Raw genomic sequence first — 21,474 nt, 5'->3', positions numbered from 1 at the left:
TCACAACTTACTGTAAAGGACACATTTTATAAAGTACTCTGTCTAGTTTAGTTGTACTCAATCACAGCCATGATTTTAAAACTTTGCCGCAAAACAGAATTACATGAGTTTTAAAAAAATCCCAATACCCAGGCTGCATCCCGTACCATTTAAATCAGAATCTTGGGGGTGAGACCCAAACATCAGTATTTTTTTAAGCTTCTTAGATAGCTTCAAAGAACAGTCATATTTGAGTACTAGTGAACTAGTGCATTAGTTCTCAACTTTGAGTCTCTGAAGAAATGAAGATAAAAATAAAGGATGCCTAAAAATAGATTTTCCATGTTCTTCTCCCAGTCCTACCAACCCAAAGTTAAGGAGGTTTATTTAGAGTACAAGACAGTTTTCTTAGTGAGAAAGTGAAATCTACTTTCTACATCAGCAACTCTTCCACCCCTCTCCCTAGTCAAGATATAATCCCTGCAGGGGGCGGCTATCGAACTTGCTATTTCTGCCTACTGCTAGGACGCCTGGGATGACTGGGGACAGAACAGTCATCCTGGATATGCTGACACACAGGAAGCATATAGGGGTGCTTCTGTAATGCAATAATCGTAGCACAAAATGTAATTGTTTAAAAATTCTAATTGGATTATTTTTTATTTTCCTTAATTTTTTTTTTATTATTTCCTTTTATTTATTTGGCTGTGTCGATCTTAGCTGTGGCACACAGGATCTTTAGTTGTGGCATGTGGGATCTATCTAGTTCCCTGACCTGGGAACGAACCTGCCCGTCCCCCTGCACTGGGAGTGTGGCGTCCTAGCCACTGGACCACCAGGGGAGTTCCTGGATTGTTTTTTTAAATCTTAGGACCAAAAAGGTACACTGGGGTTCAAATGAGCAGGAAGGGGTTAAGCACCATTAATGCAAATATATGTTCAGGGGAAAATTAAAATAACCCCAAATCAACATGTTTTGGTTCTTAGTGAGAAGAATACATGCAAAATCATTAGGAACTGCCCAAATCCAAAAGTAGGTATTATTAACAATGTTACGAAATTAAAGGGAAGAAAAGACAGACAAAATTAAAGTCCTTTATAAAGCAAAATATAGTCCCTTTAATTTTCATTTTTTTTTATGTTTATTTAAAAAACAATTTAACTAGTATGAGCAAAATGGAATTAAGTTTTTCCCCATGAAAGGTCATTCCTTGTACTTAACTATCTCACTAAAAATCAAAAGCTAATTTAAAAAAATTAAAAACTGATTTATAAAATTCTATAGCATTCACATTCTAGACCTGCACAGAACTTTTTAGAGAATATGCTTCATGATATCACAAAAGTTACATCTTTTAATTCAAAGTCATTACCTATTTTATAAATCCTTGTGCTTTTCTAGTTCACTGTATCAAAAAGCCGCCTTCCCATTAGATTTTACAGCCAAATCCTTCAGGCAAGTCACTGATCCCTTCTTGATTATTTTCATCTCACATGTGAGTCACAAGCATTTCTCAGAATTTATACCATGTGTTGTAATATCCACTGTAATCAGTTTTTAGTATATATCTTTTCTCTTTGAAATAAATATTCTAAATGCTTTAAGCATGTCCCATTAGTATGTCCCAAGAATGCACTCGGTAATAGCCCATGATTTTAAAATAACATATTGGAAAAGTAACATCGTATATAGACACCACAAAATCACCATTTCTAAAATGGTAGAATCATTCATTATACCAAACGATCCATTTAATATCTTTTGACATGTTTATGTACAAAGTTCACCCCATGTTACAAAGAATGTATTCCAAGTTGAAAACATCTTTCTCTCATCTATGAATAGAGAGATAAAGAGATCTAGTGGCTAAAAACAAAGTCACTCTTGGTTAAGTCAAAATGCTTTCCCACATCTTTTCAAAGGAAGAAGTTTCTAGAGCAAACTATTAGGAAAAATTACTGACAATTATTTTTGGACACATAACAACAATGTAATATGTTCAATATAGAGTAAAGTTAGTTGTCACATAATAAGCAGTTAGAAAAGTGTTAAGTAGGATGGGGTAGTGAAGGGGAGAACTGGGGTTATGAGAAAAGAACATGCAAGTATCAAAGATTTCTTAAGAATCTGTGTCACCGAGTAACTACCCTCGCCCCACCTCTTATCAACAAAGGCATCAAAAGATTTTGCAACCAAAGGAACTCTTAAGGAAACCATTGGAAACTGTTAATAACCTAGTGTTTCCTTATAACACTGACCACAGGAATCCAAACAACTTTCTAATAAAGACACAGCTCTGGAAAGAACCAAAGTAATCTAATAATAATTCCAAGTTTCCCACTAGTATAGCTACTGTCCAAAAAGTCCCTTTGGAAGCTGAAGAAAACCCATCATGAGTTCTCCATTTGCCCTAGATATATGATGAGGGTACCTCTGAGGAAGATGGGCTATAAAGTAACTTCATCACGTTTCACTTGGGAGGGACTGGAGATAAGGATCTTGTATCTTAAATCTATGCCAGTGGTTTTGTTCAATACTTCTGTGAATCTATTCAGTGTTGACTAAATGAAAAATCTGATTTGTCCATTTCCCATTGCCTCTGTTAACTCTTGGTCAGAACAAATCAACACCCTAAACCATGAAGTTCATTTTTCACTTTCTATCCCAAGTCTGGAGTTATTTAACAAAAAATTCCATTTCTTCCCAAAGCATAAGGAAAGGTATTCCCCTGTTTCTAAAAATTATATCTACTATTGTTTGTGAAGGGGGGAAACCCTCAACTTCAGCTGAGCTGTAATCTTCAAATTAATTTTAATTCTCAACATAAAAAGAGGTCAAGACTAACTTTTTAAATCTTTGGTAGTTCTTACTTGCACTCTCCTGCTTTTTATAAATATTAAAGTATAAGTATATACAAGTACATATAAAAGTGTTAGTTGCTCAGTCGTGTCCGACTCTGCGACCCAGTGGACTGTAGCCCGCCAGGCTCCTCTGTCCATGGAATTCTTCAGTCTGAAGTGGGTAGCCATTCTCTTCTCTAGGGGTCCCAACCCAGGGACTGAACCCAGTCTCCCACATTACAGGCATATTCTTTACAACCTAAGCCACTAGGGAAGCCCATAAGTACACACACACACACACACACACACACACACACACACACGCGCGCGCGCACACACACACACACACACACGTATATATAAGTTTGTTCCTGAGTCTCCCACATTACAGGCATATTCTTTACAACCTAAGCCACTAGGGAAGCCCATAAGTATACACACACACACACACACACACACACACACACGAAGCCCATAAGTATACACACACACGTATATATAAGTTTGTTCCTGAAATTGATCATTAAAGGAACCAGCATACCATTCAATCCAGGGACATTTTGCAAATGCAAAAATGGAAGTCACTCTGATGTGCAATTTATTCATGAAACTAATTATATATTTGAGGCTCGTCAGAACCCTTCTGAATTATGTCAGCTCAGGGATTAAGGTTTCCCCTCAAGTCGAAGCCTTGGAGATGAAGGAGATGCATTGGAGATGCAGCTAGTTATTCCATTAAGAACACTTGGGATTGTGATGTGATTTTGGATTAATGTCTTTGCTGATTTATAAAAATGTTTGTAATTCAACAGCCTTCAGGTCATAAGCTCATATGCTACCACAGGCACTATAATAGTCTGCATGTTCAGCTAGGCCAAAAGATTTCATAGTGGTTAGCCTGAATGTACAGTAAGTGTTCCATTTTTACTGTTACTGTCTAATTCCATCAAGAAAATTGGCATGATGGGCTTTTATGTCATCTAATAAAACATACTGTGCAAAGAAAGTCCAGATTGCAAAAAGATTACATAGCCCCTTCTATGTGCACAGTGCCTTCTAGTTTACAATATACTTTCATAACTACTGTTTCATTTTATGCTTAAAACAACTATGAAAAGTTATACCTCCATTAAACAGAAAAAAACCTATCAAGGACACAGTTAATAAACGGCAGGATTAGGACTGGAATCCAAGTCTTTTGACACCTGCATCTATATTCTTAGGTATACTTTAGAAACAAACTTTCAGCATATCAGTTTTTTTATTAGGATTTTCTTAGGCTTATAATATGAAAAATCAAGTAAAAATAATAAGTTATTAACATTATAAGCATTTATAGAGACTTGAACTTTAGATAATTTCATCACCTCAATAATTAATATGTGAAAATTTTCAACTCCATTGTGATAAAATACACACAACATAGAATTCACGATCTTAACCATGTTGAAGTGTAGAGTTTACTGGTATTCAATATATTCATAACGCCACACACCCATCGCCACCGTCCACCCCCATAGCTCTTTTGTCTGATAAAACCGAAACTCCAACCCTATTAAGAAATAACTTATTTCCCCTCCCCATCCCCTGGTGAACCACCATTGTATTTTCCGTCACTTCAAGTAGTCAAAAATCTTAGATTCTCACATAAGTGGAGTCATAAAGTATTTGTCTTTTTTAACTGGCTTATTTCACTTAGCATAATGCCCCTAAGATTCACCCATGTTGTAGCATGTCAGAATTTTCTTCCTTTAAAAGGCTGAGTAATATTCTATTGTATTTATATCTCATAGCAGGTTTATCCATTCATCCACAGATGCACACTTGAAAGCATGAAAGTCAAAGTCGCTCAGTCCTGTCCGACTCTGTGGCCCCATGGACCGTAGTCCATGGGATTCTCCAGGCCAGAATACTGGAGTGGGTAGCCGTTCCCTTCTTCAGGGATTTTCCCAACCCAGGGATTGAACCCAGGTCTCCCACACTGCAGGCGGGTTCTTTACCAGCTGAGCCACCAGGGAAGCCCATTTCCTTCACTTAGAAGCAAATCAGATTTCTTATTAACTCTGCCAAATATGGAGCACTGTTCTCAACACTTAGCCCAAAATATGAATATTTTAAAGCAAAGTAATGTTCAGAAAGTACCACATGTAGTATTTCTGAAATTAAGGGTAAGAGTGATAATTAGCTTAGCAGTCTACGTAAAGATGCTGATTTACCACTATATTCTATATCCACACATCGCCAAAATAATTCAGAACACTTGGGCAAGAAGTTCAACAGTTTAATCAAATATTGTGAATACACCTGTCTGAATGTTTTATCACTCCAGCTTTCTCCTGTTTCCTTCTGGTATTTTTTCCAGCTTGACATTATGTCAATCAGTATACACATTAGAATTAAATTTTCATTTAAGATTTCTATTCCAGGAAACTCTTACTCATTTCTTTACTCAGTGAAAACATTAATGATCAAGGAAAAGGAATCAGTGGTTCTATTAACTTCCCTGCAAGATTAGACTACTAATTATCAGTGAAGATTCCATTTACTGTTTTTAAGTTAAAAAAAAAATCAAACTGAAAAAAAAAAAAAAAAAAAACTCAAGTACATTCTGTGAAATAAACCTTGCTACTTTAAGTTCACAGAAGAAGAAAAATATTGGATATTAGAGCATATGTACCTGATTCTATTGTACATATGCTATTCTATTATTCAGCATGAGTATAACTAGAAATGCTGACTTAAAATATGTCTAAACACCCAACAGTGACCTCATAGAATCCAGTTAAGACAGCTTCTAACAGCAATAACCCAAAAGATAATATATTGAGGAATGCTCGCTGAGAAGTGAAAAGCTTTCATACTCCATTATCATCTGCCACAAAAAAGAAATTTTCACATTAAGTCCAAACAGAAACTGGCATTATTTACATTCACCTACTTTAGAGTGAATCTAACAGCATCCTTTTTATTACTATTGAATTAAATGTGAAAATGTAGAAAGATGACTAATGGTAAATTGTTGAGTGTATTTCCCCCCTTCTGCTATGATCTTATGCTCTCAGCCATCTGGATTATATTTACTGTACTACTGGGAAGTTGTATTTGCTCACTAACAAAAGTAAAAGCTCTATCTTTCTTATTGTGTTTGCAGTTATTCCCATGAGCTACACCAAGTATTTTGACCACCTCAGAATAGATTCTTGAAGGTCTCATTATTATTTATTAACAGAATATACTATCCTCCTTATAGTATGGTTGTTTCTGCACAACAGTTGAACATCAGTTTCTTTAAGCTGTAAGGAAATTCCTCTCTTCAACTTCTCTAGCAACCCTGGTGCTGAAAGGGTCTTAGTGCCCATGATAGTTTATTTCATGTGTCAGCTTGACAGGCTACAGATGTCCAGATTAAACGTTATTTCTGGGTGTGTCTGTGAGGGTGTTTCTGGATAAGATAGAATTTCAACCAGTGGGTTTATAGACTGCCCTCCCCAGGGGATGTCCATGTGAATGGGCATCATCTAATCCTTTGAAGGCCTCAGTTCAGTTCAGTCGCTCAGTTGTGTCCAACTCTGTGACCCCAGGGACTGCAACATGCTAGGCTTTCCTGTCCATCACCAACTCCTGGAGCCCATTCAAACTCCTGTCCATTAAGTCAGTGATGCCATCCAACCATCTCATCCTCAGTCGTCCCCTTCTGCCTTCACTCTTTCCCAGCATCAGGGTCTTTTCCAATGAGTAAGTTCTTCACATCAGGTGGCCAAAGTACCGGTGTTTCAGCTTCAGCATCAGTCCTTCCAGTGAATATTCAGGACTGATTTCCTTTAGGATTGACTTCTTGGATCTCCTTGAAGTCCAAGGGACTCTCAAGAGTCTTCTCCAACACCACAGTTCAAAAGCATCAATTCTACGGCCTGAATAGAACAAAAGGTGGAGGAAGGAGGAACTCGCTTTTAAGTCATTCTGCCTTACTGTTTGAGCTGGGACATCTCATCTCCTGCTCTCAGACTGAGATTTACACCAGGAGCTCCCCTGAGGATTTAAACACATTATTGACTGGAGATGTATTAATGCTACTGGTGTTAGTTTCTACAAAAATCCCCTGGTCAGTAATGTGTTAAAAGTAAAAATTAACTTATTTTTAAAATAACTATACTTCCAAGAACACTGCTCCTACTATAAGACTCTATTCCTATATCTATGACTGTTTCTGTTTTGCTCATTTGTTTTTTTAGATTCCACATATAAGTGAAATCATTGCCATTTGTCTTTCTCTAACTTCTTTCACTTAGGATAATATCCTCTAGGTCCATTCATATTGTTACAAAGGCAAGAGTTCATCCTTTTATATGGCTGAGTAATACTCCATTATATAAACATTATATATTACATATATAATGCATGAATATTATATGTGATGTGAACTCACTGAAAAAGACCTTGATGCTAGGAAAGATTGAGGGTAGGAGGAAAAGGGGGTGACAGGGGATGAGATGGTTGGATGGAATCATTGACTCAAAGGACATGAGTTTGAGCAAACTCTGGGAGATAGTGAAGGACAGGAAAGCCTGGAGTGCTGCAGTTCATGGGGTCACAAAGAGTCAGACAGGACTGAGCGACTGAACAAAAAATATATAAGATATAATATACAGTGCTCGCTTCGGCAGCACATATACTAAAATTGGAACGATACAGAGAAGATTAGCATGGCCCCTGCGCAAGGATGACACGCAAATTCGTGAAGCGTTCCATATTTAAAAAAAAAAAAAAAAGATATAATATATAAACATACATAATGTTATATAATAATTTAGTCATGTTATATATAATGATATATATATCAATTTATCAATCACATCTTCTTTATCTATTCATCTATTGATGGGTACTGAGGCTGCATCTATACTGGCTACTATAAATAATGCTGCAATAAACACAGGGCTGTATATATATTTTGAATCAGTGTTTTCATTGTCTTTGGGTAAACACCCAAAATTCCACTGTCTTTAAGAAGACAAATACTTCATCTTAGTAGAATCTGTCACACATGGATAAACCTTAAGGCACATTGTAAACATTACTTCAGAATCATACTGGATCTCAGCACATAAAACAAACAAAAAAAGGAACAAATTGTCCTGCATTATGACAGTATTTCAGGGTTTTTTCTTTTCCAATTTTAAATCAATATTTTCAAACCAGTATTTTATAATGCTTCATCAAGCATTAAAACCATAAAAATACACGATTCTTACTGTCAAGGAGCCAACGACCTAATAGGCCGGAAGACACAATAATACAGTGACTAAATTTTCACATAATGTCTCCCATAGGATATACTCATACCTATGAAGTCTAATTAATATAACCATAAGTTTTCTTTTTCTACTAAGTATTTAGCGAATTTTCTTATACAAGATTCAAAAGAATACCATCCCTGATTCTCTTTCCAAATACAAAAATCAATCCTTCCTTTGAACTCCCAGTCATTGATGTCTGTATAAAGTCTGTATAAAGTCTTCACCACTTTATACATATAAGTATACAGCATGTTCTCTCGAAGCAATTTGATATTCCTTAAGGAAAGGATCTATTTTTGGTTTATCTTTGCATCCTTTATCCTGTTGAGTAACAGCAAGAATTAAAATATTTATCGAATGAAGAATTTAGAACCCCATGAAATAATTTGAAAACAACATCTTAGTTTCAATGGATTAACATAGCTTTTAAAAATTCCCAGTCTGTCTTGAGAGAACTTATTCAGTGGAAAAGTGTGGCTTCCAATGGTGATATCTTTTTCCCCTTGAAGAAAGATTGGTTCTTTTCACCATGTTATTCTTCCCAAGCTATTCATCCTTGGTTGAAACATAAGAATTAAAATTGGACTGAGTAATTTAACCATAAAAGTGGAGTAACAGCAAATGGGTAAGTAAAATATCTAGAGATATCCAAATGGAACGTAGATAGTAAAGGTAGAAAGTCATAAGAACCACCCATGGTTCATATCAATGTATGACAAAAAATAAATAAATAAATAAAAATTAAAAAAAAAAAAAGAACCACCCATGGAATTCTCCAGGCCAGAATACTAGAGTGGGTAGCCTTTCCCTTCTCCAGGAGAACTTCCCAAACCAGGGATCGAACAGGGGTCTCCCACATTGCAGGTGGATTCTTTACCAGCTGAGCCACAAGGGAAGCCCAAGAATATTGCAGTGGGTAGCCTTCCCTTCTCCAGGGGATCTTCCTGACCCAGGAATCGAACCAGGGTCTCCTGCATTGCAGGCAGATTCTTTACCAACTGAGCTATCAGGGAAGCACCAAGGAAAGACTAACTATACTTTAAAAATAGAATTGTTAGAAAATACTAAGGTGGGGGATCAATTTCTTTACATGATAATGTTAAGAGCTTTCTCTAAAAACATTATTCGGATACACCTGAAAATAAATTCTACTTCTTTCAAAAATACACATGCCTGGATTTGAAACGTTTCTTATTATATGATTTTAACATACCAAAAAACTTGATGAATATATTAATCTTATTTTATTAGTGCTTAAAGTTTATTTCAGGAAAAAAATTCATCTGGCTTTAAGGACTAAGACAACCTCAAGTTACAGTTACTACCAGAGCAGAAAGAGATGTTCACTTGTAAAGAGCAGATTGACTAAAAATTGGACTGGGCCCAACAACCATATAGACCAAGGTCTCCAGCACAACTGAAATGCAAACAAAATCACTGTGTCCTCCTTAGGCTGTTCCACAGCCTGAAAATAAGTTTTTTAAATCAACATTCTTGACCACTGAACCAGGATTAATCATTACTGCCCCAGTGCATGCAATTTGCCAAAAAGCTGAAATACATAATGATTCATGAAAAACAAAATAAAAGGTAACCCATTAAAATTCTGAAGTGAAAAAACATGCATTCTACTTTTTCTCAAACTTTTAAATATTAATTTAGATCAAAATTAATTTAAATTTTCTTTGGTAGGTATTTATTTTTAAACAAAGAATAAAATTGTTTCACCATTAGTGGAAACCTTCTTATGAAATAACTGGATGATGGAAACTGTTGAAGAAGTACTTATTTGTAATTACCAGGATAATTAGATTTGGTTCCTGAGTTTAAGATGTGAAAAACTTGATGGAAAAAAGTACCAGACACAATCAGTTATGAGTAAGATTGTTAGTATCATATAATAAAGCTAAAGCTAAACTAAATATGCTAACACTAAACTAAAATTCATATTATATGTAATTCCAGAATATTCCCTGATTAAAAGTAGCATTAATTGAAATGAATTATTTTTTCTCTTTTAAAAGTATAAGGCTTTTTGGTAAAAATATCTGTAGGATTATTTCTCACATAGGATTATTCTTATAGGATTTTATTTAAAGAATTTTTTTTCTAGTTCATCTATCATATATACTCCTAAACATTTCCAAGTCACTTGGGCAAGACTGAATTTGACAAACATGTTGTCATAAACAAGCAAAATACTTGTGTACTCATCAAACCTCCTGAAGGCCTGGGCTCTTCGTAACCTTCTGGCTGCCCTCAATGCCCTCCTCCTGAGAAGGTAATATAGAATGTTAGCATAAAATGGGTTTCCTTGGTAGCTGAGACAGTAAAGAATTTGCCTGCAATGTGGGAGACCTGCGTTCGATCTCTGGGTTGGGAAGATCCCCTGGAGGAGTGCATTGCACCCACTCCAGTATTCTTGCCTAGAGAATCCCATGGACAGAGGAGCCTGGTGGGCTAGTCCATGGGGTCACAGAGTCAGACACGACTGAGCAGCTAAGCACACAGCACATTTCAATATAGCTGTGCTTTAAATCACCTTATTCTTCTCAATGTTAATATAGTTTCCAGTTTGCCCCCAGACAAGTAACTGTTTTCTAATTATGACAATCTCTGATATAAGCAATAATGCCTTTAAGATACAACATTATTTTAGAACAACTATAGAATTCCTTACCTATAATTATCTAATCACAAAGTGCATTTTCGAAGAATGAGGACTCCTTTTACAACATATAAAGTCATAAAATCTTCCAGGAGAAGATTTTTCTAAGATAAGGAATTTAATACAGGACTCATGAATTCCAAGAGCTTCCTGGAATGAGTAACTTTAGAAAAATTAATTTGGATTCCCTTAAATCAAATACAAAAATTATATGTATTCTTTTCTGGGGAGAGTCCATAGCTTTCATCAGATTCTCAAAGTAGCCTGTGTCCCCAAAAGAGTTTAGGAAGTGACCTAACTAGATTGTGAGTTTTAAGTATGGTTTCTTTGGCACATGCCTATCAACTGTGAGCTTATCTATTACAAGTAGCTTCTTGCTGATTTAAATACTCAAATTTGCAAAATATTTGCTTCTTGAAATATATAATGGAACAGACCTAAAATTATCTTTATATTAACATAACTCATTTACTTGCCATTTCTTGTATGACAAAGAGAATCAGAGCAATGAATTTGCCCATAATTCTGAGCACACAAGTAGAAATGTGCTATGCATGTGAACATTACACATAACCCTGCAAGAAAAAAAACCTTGAGAATCAGTGGTCTGAAACAACCTCCTTATTTTAATGATGAAGAAACAGGCTCAGAGATTTGAAGTGATTTCTTCAAAGTCACAGAGGAGTCCTGGTACTTCTATCTATGTAATCTCAAGCAGGGCTGGGATTAGAATGGATCCCTACAATGATATTTTTTGGTCTGGGTTGTAACTACAAAAAGAATTGTTTTATACCTTGGTATCTGACAAAGTTTCACCTTTGGCATACTTCTTTCACTCTGCACATTCACCTTGGACAACCTCATCTGCCTCCCACAACCTCAACTATCATCCTCCTCTCCCATTCACAAATCTGTATTTCCAGTCCTGTCAAACTCCTTGTGCTTTATACAAAATGTTCAGTTGCTCACTTGATATCTCCTACTGCTGTCCAAGTCTCTCAACATTCACATGCTGAAAAATCAAACTCTTTATTTCCCACACATCCTTCTATAGAAATAGATGAGGTCTTTGTCACAGCTTTCTTTCTCTATGCCAGAAAACCAGGAGTTTCTTTAACAGGACCTTTACCTCCTACATCAGGGTACTAACCAGCTCCTTCTGATTTTACCATTTTTCCTCTCAGGACTCTTCCTCTCTCTTCCTCTTTATCCCTGAGACCACTAATTCATTTCAGACGTTCATTCTCTCTCTCCTGGACTACTACAACAATCTCTTTGCCTTCAATCCTTCATCTTTCAATCTACTTTTAAATATTGTTGCCAAAATGAAATTTTTTAAACCAATCTGACCCCATCACTCCTTTTCCTATAAATTCTTCAATGAATCCCCCATTTGCCAAAGAATGAAGTCTAAATTCCCTCACATGGAAATTTCACCATGATAAAATCTTTACTATAAATTACTACTGCAATGAAATAAAAGAGTACTTAAATTTGCAATAACCACTAACTGCAGATAACCATTAAAAAAAATTACCATAAAGTATGTGTGTATGCTCAGTTATGTCTGACTCTTTGAGACCCCATGGACCCTGCAGCCTGCCAGGCTTCTCTGTCCATGGAATTTTCTAGGAAGGAATACTGGAGTGGGCAGCCATGTCATACTCTAGGGGCCCCTCCTAACCCAGAAATCAAACCTGAGCCTCCTGCACTGGCAGGCAGATTCTTTACCACTGTGCCACCTTTACAACCAGATATACATATACATATCTATCTATCTATCTCACATCTTCTGTATCCATTCATCTGTTGATGGACATTTAGGCTGTTTCTATGTCTTGGCTATTGTAAATAGTGCTGCTGTGAATAAAGGGGTCCATGTATCTTTTTGAATTACAGTTTTGTGTAGGTATACATCCAAGAGTGGGATTGGTGGATTATATGGTTAACTCTATTTTCAGTTTTTTGGAGGAAACTCCACCCTCTTTTCATAGTGGCTACACCAATTTACATTCCCACCAATGTTGCGGAAGGGTTTCTTTTTCTCTACACTCTCTCCAGCAGTTACTATTTGAAGACTGGTTGATGATGGCAATTCTGGCTGATGTGAGGTGATACCTCATTGTAGTTTTGATTTGCATTTTTCTAATAATTAGCGATGTGGAGCATCTTTTCATGTGCCTTCTGGCCATCTGTATGCCTTCTTTGGAAAAATGTCTATTTAAGTCTTCTGCCCATTTTTTTGAGTGGGGTTATTTGTTTTACTGTAAAGTACACATGTATCAATTAGTACATGTATTAATTGGTTTTGGATGTGTGCTATATAATCCTGCCAGTGTGAATTTGCTCAATTATGTTTCAGGTAACCTGGCCCATTAATCACCTCTCAATCTTGGCAAATGTTTTACATGATCTGTCTTCACCAAGAAGAGAAAAAAAGCTACATCACTTTTCTTCCACTGAGGGTATTCTCATCCAAACCTCATTCAGACAAGCAATGCTGGCAATGTCTAACATCTCCATATAAGATAAAGGTTGGAAATCTGTGGAAACAACAACTTCCCTAATGATTTACCTAAAACACCATTGGTATTTGTGGTGGGCAGCCTCTAAGATGGCCCCAGTGAGTCCAACCTCCTGGTATTCACACTCCTGTGTAGTCCACTCCCACACTGTATTGTGATTGCCAGCTGCAGAAGATTCAAGATCTAGTGCAGGATCTGAAGATCCTGGATGGGCCTGGATCTCAAAATCACCCCTCTCCCATTTACACTGAAGGTCACATAGTGAAAAGTAAATGGTTACATTAAGTCACTGAATTCTGAAGCTCCAATACTTTGGCCACCTAATGCAAAGAGCCAACTCATTAGAAAAAACCCTGATGCTGGGAAAGACTGAAGGCAGGAGGAGAAGGGGGTGACAGAGGACGAGATGGTTGGATGGCATCACTGACTCAATGGACATGAGTTTAAGCAAGCTCTGGGGGATAGATAAGGACAGGGAAGCCTGGCGTGCTGCAGTCCACCGGGTCACAAAGAGTCAGACACAACTAAGTGACCAAACAACAACAGCAAAGTACCAAAGTGACTGTAACGTATTAGGCTCTCTCTGGGGGATGATTTATTCTTGGTTTTTATTTACTAACTTGTATCTATATTTCCTCAACATTTTATAATGGGCTTTCTTACAGTCAGAAACAAACATTTTTAAAAAATGAAACACACACATGCACACAATATATGCCATGAAATGGCAGTAATTTCTTTGGATTTACATAGATTTTTAAATCACCAAAAACATTACAATTTCAAAAATAAATATTGTGTGCCATTAATTTTTAAGAAGTTGAACTATGTGGCTAGTTACTACCCCAATGTGCCACAAAATTTCCCTTCGTGCCAGTGTCAAAGAATAGCAAGAGCCCTGAGGCAAGACGGAACCAGTGGTCAAGTGACCTGTATACGGCTGGCTCTATGACCTTGGGCAGCAAGTCTGGGGAATGTTCCACTTTTACCATGTCAAATGAGAAAGGTGGACTAGATGACCTCTGACGTTTATGAACAGTTCATTACATGTAGCATTTTCTCACTTTTTTATTATGATGTACCCAGTGCTCCTATAACTGTCCATCCTCCAGAAACCCACCTGCTCATTCTCAGAACTCAGTACCTGGCCTATTTCTGGAAAGCAAGAAAAGCACTAGTCTGATTAACCACAAGCCAGGAAGGGACTGAGATAACAAAAGAACAGTTCCTTGAAGAGGAATAGTCTAATGCTCTTCACCTAACTTCTAACTCCAGCAGGCTAGTCCTGACACTACTTTTGACTGCTAGGCAGTAATCTGCACACCCTGCTATTGACATAGTATCCTCCTACCCTAAAATGCCAGCATGAAATGAGAAGATCACATATATGACAATACCTCAGAGAGTGGGAATCATCTATTTAAAAGTTGAAATAAATGGTAACTAGACTTGTGGTGGTGATCAATTTGTAGTATATTCAGATGTCAAATTATGTCATACACCTGAAGTATATAACAAAAAAAGAAATATAGGTTTCTCTGGAAAGGACAAGGAGTAACGAGTTGAAGCCACACAGGTGATCTGAAGCTGCTCGTGAATCTCGTGAAGTCCATGGTAGAAGGAAGGAATGACAAGGCTGTCCCTGAAGCTTAATGCCTGGGCATGGCAATGGCAGCGAAGGCCCCAGTGTGAGTGCTGCCCTTCCCTAGCAATGGAGGAAACACCAATCTCCTTGGACACACTCAGTGGCAACTCCCTAACAAGTCATTCCCACAGCTCTTACTATAGCACGATGGAATGACCTTCTTGTTGCACACACAGTCATGCTTCCAAGCATGGCCCAACCCTGCAGGCTGAGCAGCATCCACTTCTGTGTCAACCACCTCACAGACTAGAAGCTCCGACCTACCTCTCAACAACTAACTTTTTTGCTTTTTCTCAAGTGGGGGTAAAGCATCTTAAGCCACAAAGAACGCTGTTGATGCTGCATATACATGACTCAGGAAGGCCACTTACATGACTTCTGCATAAAGACTTTCTGGTAGAGTCTACACTGAGGAGCAGCCAGAGCCTTCTTTGACTTAAGAAAGGACACAGGAGTTTTAACCTTCCCCTGAAATAAAGGGTCTGACTCCATTTTTGATATCTGACTTTTCTCCCAATTTTATTGAGGTATAATCATTTACAAACTGCACATAATTAATGAATTAAGTGAGTTTGGATGTATGCATATACTCATTTTACCAGCACCACAATCCAGGTAATAAACACATCCAATACCTCAAAAAAAACACAAAAACCCCTACACAAGACAACTTTAAAACATGTATTTTCTAAATTATGAAAGGGGATGTTTACGTGAGAAATATCAAAGCTTGGAGAAAACATAAAGAATTCCAAGACTGGTAAAAATACTGTAGTTATAAACTGACTTCATTGTATAAAGCTGTCTCACTGTAGATGGTTTTAAAAAATGAAAGAAACCAATGTAGTAAAAGCTTATAAGAAAAGAAGGCTTCTGGAATAGTTCCATAACAGAAGATGGCTGGCTTTTGATGGGGACAGTGGGTGGCCTGGGGGTGGAAAAGGAACGAAAGGAAAAGAAAGATTCAAAAAGATTCCCTAGTCTAGAAAAAAATAACAGCGGTTCTCAAATCTGGTCTCAGAACAGCAGCATCACCTGAAAATGTGTTAGAAATGCAAATTATTGGGCGTTACTCCAAACTGCTGAATCAGAAAGTGTGCGGGTGTGGCCCAGCAAGCTACAGTTTAATAAGCCCACCAGCTGCTTCCAATGCAGGCTAACATGTGAGAACCACAGTCAAAAAGGCTTCACAGTATCACTGGTGGTAAGAGAGTGAGTCCCTCTCCAGGCAGCTAGGATGGTTAGTTCCACAAGTGAGTCTCTCTTTGAGTCAGCTTGTCTAATTTGGCTTGAAAATTTGATCCCGTTTCTGTTGCTGAGCAGTTACTTTCTGGTGGAGTTAGTAATCACTCTAATCTTTTGGCTTTCTCACCAAGCAGTATCTTATGGATGAAAGGAAACTGTGGATAAGACAATTAATTACCTATGTTCCACAAGAGAGCTAGTTTAAAGATCTTGTACTAACATAATACTAAAGGGAAATTTCTTTTTTTATATTTCAGTAAAAGATATCTCTCCCTCAACTCCATTTGGGGTTTGATGGTCTAGTCATAAATGCTACTTAGCATTAAACATGCCATTTTTAGTTATTCAGCCAATGGCAAGCCAAAGCTAACAGATAACATGGTCTTCCAAATACAACCGAAAATAAAATACTGTCTCATGGTTTGGTTTGGTGGTTAATGGTAAGAGCTATTTCTTTTCTTGTAGGAGATTATATTTATACATTACATATTCCAAAACCTGAAACATGGCTGCCTAAGCTTTTTTGGTTTAATTTAATGTATGCACTAGCTCACACTGGGAAGCCTGAATATGTTTAGTATTTTCTGTTACTCACGATATGACACAACTTTCCAATTTTCCAACCTGGGGATGATTCAAGATCCACATTTAGCTGTAACATTTAAAAAAAATTCTCAGATGTCATTTAAGAAATTCATGAAAAGCAAAAAATGCTTAAAATCCCTGATGTATATTCTGGTTAGAGAAAATAAACAGTAGGCTTTGAAATAGTAGGTAATTTGTTTATTCTTAGAGTGTCATTGTCTAGACTGACAGTCTCAAAACTTCATTTCATAGAACTAATTACATGGCAGTATCTTGGGTTACTGAAATCTTTGGTTCTCCTCCCAGTTCAAATAAAAACAATTACAGACTGGTCTGTTGTTTAGTCGCTAAGTTGTGTCCGACTCTTTGCAGCCCCATGGACTGTAACCCGCCAGGCTCTTCTGTCCATGGGACTTCCCAGGCAAAAATACTGGAGTGGGTTGCCATTTCCTTCTCCAGCGATCTTTCTGACCCAGGGATCGAACCCATACCTCCTGCACTGTAGGTGGATTCTTTGCCATTAAGCCACGAGGAAAGCCCACAGACTACTTTAATTGCTACTAAAACATCTCTTTACCTAATAGTTGAATTATATTTTATTTTATTCTTGAAAAAACATATAATTGGAAAATAGCATGTTAAATTATCTGGCTTACAAAAAGTATATGTAAATTTTAGAGTATAAGAAAAATTATATTTATAAAAAACATCAAAATGCCCCCAAAAGATAATGTCAACATCAATGCAAAGACACACCTCATAAAAATGAACATTTCTATGTAAAATTACAAAATTTCTATGTAAAGTTATCTTGTAAGATAATTTTAAAACAAAAGCTTTAAGCACAACCATGTCTCCCCCTAGGCTAAGATATCTGTAACTGCCAAATATAACCTTAAAAAGGGGGAATAATCACAAAAACAAGCTCTGAGATCTGTTAATATGTAACTTAAGGCATTATTTCCCCCCAGTATAGTCTATAAAACACGAGTTCCATGGGATATTAATACATTTTACTAGAGAGGCTGCTTTCCCTGGTCTATGTGACATATTCAATTTGCAATACACTGACTTTTTTAAAAAAGGTAATCCCAGTACTTAGCAATATTTCTCAGTCTTTGCTTATGCTAATATGCATTATGAGCCTTTAAGACAGGGTACAGAAAACAGTTTCCCAAACATATTTGGAACTATTTTTCCTGGGAAATCTTTTAGAACTAATGATCTACAGAATATGCTGTGGAAATGCTACTCTGTGACATGAGGTTTCTAACATGATCATGAAAGTGTATATTAACACTTATACGCAGGGTAACTTTGGAGCTTAAAAGGATCCATATTAGTTCTTCAGGTCTAATCGCCATCTACGGTGTATGAATTCCTTTTCATTTACACCAAGTGATCTTTGACTAAGCCTCTCTACCAGTTCACCTTTTAAACAGAGTATCAGTGTAGAGCTTATTCTACATGAAAAGTTAGCTGCCTACAGTTTCTAGGGTTAACCCATCTGCACTTCAGTATCTTTCCTGTTCATAGAGATTAAGGAGGAAACAAGATATAAGAACTCAAAATAGAAAGAAAAACAAATGAGTACAATACAATGAACTTATTGTTCCTGCTATTTATTATTTACAAAAATGCATGAAGTATTTGCACGACATATATTACAATGTTTATACTATATACATTTCAATAGAGCACATTACACTTTTAAAATTAAAAATTTACTTATTTTTAAAATAATACTTCAAGAACACTGCTCCCGCTATGAAATTCCATTCCCCAGAAATGGGCTCATCTGATTAGCACAACTGATCTGCCAGCTGGATGGATCTCAAGTAAAGTTCAAACTGGCATTTGGCAAAATATCCCTGTACCCAGCATTTTACATGGAATACAAATTAAAGATGCATTCCGGGATTGCCCTGAGAACTAAAAAATTGCATGGTAACATGAATATATTCAATAGATATCCTCTTTATGCTAATATATTATCCTCTTTATGCTAAATTTGCAAGATGAGCAGTTTAAATAATACTTCAAATTCTGTGCCTGAATTCTGCTTATATTCATTCTGTGTAAGTCTGTTGGTGTCTTAACACTGGATTAAGAAAGACTGCCATCTGGTAGTTATAGCAACCCTTTACTAACGTGATCGGAAGTCAAAGACCATGAGCCTCAAAGAAATGCAAACCAGGTTTATTACTATGAATATATCAAAATCTTAAAAAAAAAAAGGCATTGAATCAGGCCTTTCACTTAAAGAGAACACTGTGTGTGCTTGCACATTCATGCATTATATAATCGACCTACAAAAGTCAAGTTTTAAAAGGGGTTAAAGGATGAATGATTGAATTAAATAAGCAATTAGGTCTACATTCCCTTCACCCACAAGGCTGCCACTGTCCTTTTTATAAAGCCTAGGGATGAGAGCCAAATTAGTCTGACTTGCTGGCCATTTAACTCTAACTTCCCTTAATCATGTGAGTGTTCTTGGGTACACATTTTTTCCTATCAATGGTGTTTCAGGTAAGCAACACTTCAGATGCAGAGTAAATAACAGTATAAAAACACTAATAATGTGAATACAGCACATGAGCCTATCCGAAGTGTTTTCAAACTCATCATGATCTTATTAAAACATAAAGGTAAAGTCAGAGAGGGAGAAAGACAATGATTATCTCAGACTCTAGTTTCCTAGGGTTACAAGGTTAGGGATGGTAGAGCTGGGAGAATTGAATCTACATCTCCTAGTTAGAAATTCCATTTTCTTTCTAGTATATCACAGTTTCTTCCCTGAAATAACAGTATTTTACATTTACATGGCTTCTAGTACTATAAATATAATGTGTATACATGAATAAAAGGGCTTTGCATTTTGAACTTGCCTAAACCTCCCTGTGGCCCACCTCCAGTCTAGTTTCACTCCTTGAACCTCTTTGATCTTCCTTTTCTCCCCTTATTTTTTCCAAAGTCACTACCACTTACTTGAGCCAAGTGAAGGCAGCAGAGTAAATGCCACATCCAGCCTTCCAGAGCATTCATGAATTATGACTACATCTACTCCAATTTACAGACAAACAGGCCAACACATGGACTATTTCTCTCTTGTTCTCAATTCTTCATGCAATAATGTCAAGGACACAGCCATTAAGAGATGACTGAGGATTATACAAGACTTATCCAGCTCAATATGCCATTATTTCATTTCAACCCCCTTTATTTTAAAAAAAAAAAAAAAACCCTTTATTAAAAACAAAAACCCTTCCTTACATGGCCAGTCTCTGAAGTCTTAAGATTTGATAGCCCTGGAATTTAGAGAAATTCTCCTCTTGTGTCTCTTCCTGAAGGCATCTGAAACATTCTTTGTTGACTGATTTTCAACGTGGAAGGGATGCTCTTTCCCAGGAGGCCTCAAGATTATCTATCCTGCTCCACAGGCTATCAATAAACATAAGTCTCTGCATTAAAGTCTGGGCTACTGCTAGGTACTAGACAGGGAAGGAAGGCAACCTGGAGTGAAGAGCACTGAGGTCATTCACCAAGACAAAAGGAACCAAAGACCAGTCAACACTATTCGGCCAGAGACCCCTTTATATTGAGCATTCTTTTTCAGACTAAAGTACACACACACAGTTAATGGAAAACATGAGTAGAGCATAATAAAAGAGAAAGAACAATGGCTCTGGGATCAGAGAGATTTGGGACGGAATCTTGATTTTGCCACATAGCTGCCACTAGCTGACCCAGGGCAAAGAACAATGTACATGGATCTCTTGTCATTTGTAATATCGATCCTGAGAACTGATGGGAGGATTCAAGATTTTAAGTAAAGTACCTAGCACACTATGTGATAAATGGCAGGTACCCAATACATGGTACTTATAAATCTATCTTTTTAATCATCTAGCTTCAAGAAATTTCCTAAAGGAAATCAGTCCTGAATATTCATTGGAAGGACTGAAGCTGAAACTCCAATACTTTGGCCACCTGATGCAAAGAACTGACTCATTGGAAAAGACCCTGATGCTGGGAAAGACTGAAGGCAGGAGGAGAAGGGGATGACAGAGGATAGATGGTTAGATGGCATCACTGACTCAATGGACATGAGTCTAAGTAAACTCCGTTGAGTTGGTGATGGACAGAAAGGCTTGGCGTGCTGCCGTCCATAGGGTTGCAAAGAGTAGGACACGACTGAGCAACTGAACTGAACTGAGCTTCAAGAAGCTGGTCAGGAACTAGCAATCATTTGGAGTGGTGGGCAGAGTGGTGGGTAGAGAAGAAGTGGGGAGAGTGGCTGCTGGTGGGCAATGGCTCTTTGAACAGCACATAACAGGAAGCGGCCCAGCCAAGTCAGCTGGAAGAGCTGTCGCTGAGGCGTCCTGAGGGGGCATTTCCCTGAACCTCTGCAAGCTCCCAACAGTAAGAACACAATGTAAACTCTTTACAACAGCATTGTCCAATAGAAATAAAATGTGAGCCACAATATATTTTATTTAACTCAATATATCAAAATATCATCATTTCAACATGTAATAAATATTAAAAATTGAGTTCCTTTACAGTCTTTTTCTTCTGCAAAGTCTCAGAAATCTAGCATGTATTTTCCACTTAACACTACATCTCAATTAAGTCTTAGTTACATTCCAAGCAGTCAGTAGCTATACACAGCAAGTGCCTGAGTTACTG

General features: G+C 37.1%; 1 protein-coding gene and 1 non-coding gene across 9 annotated transcripts in view; one reads left to right on the top strand and one right to left on the bottom strand.

Moving 5' to 3' along the window:
* Positions 1 to 21,474, bottom strand: part of ADD3 (adducin 3) — a 130,928-nt gene that overhangs the window by 83,805 nt on the left and 25,649 nt on the right. The gene's annotated exons all lie outside the window — the stretch shown is intronic.
* Positions 7,469 to 7,575, top strand: LOC122709688. Its single transcript, XR_006345662.1, has one exon. It is a non-coding gene; the product is annotated as a U6 spliceosomal RNA (small nuclear RNA).

Source organism: Cervus elaphus, chromosome 15 (genome assembly GCF_910594005.1).
Source record: "Cervus elaphus chromosome 15, mCerEla1.1, whole genome shotgun sequence".
Taxonomy (NCBI): Eukaryota; Metazoa; Chordata; class Mammalia; order Artiodactyla; family Cervidae; genus Cervus; species Cervus elaphus.
This window is presented reverse-complemented; position numbering and strand designations above follow the sequence as displayed.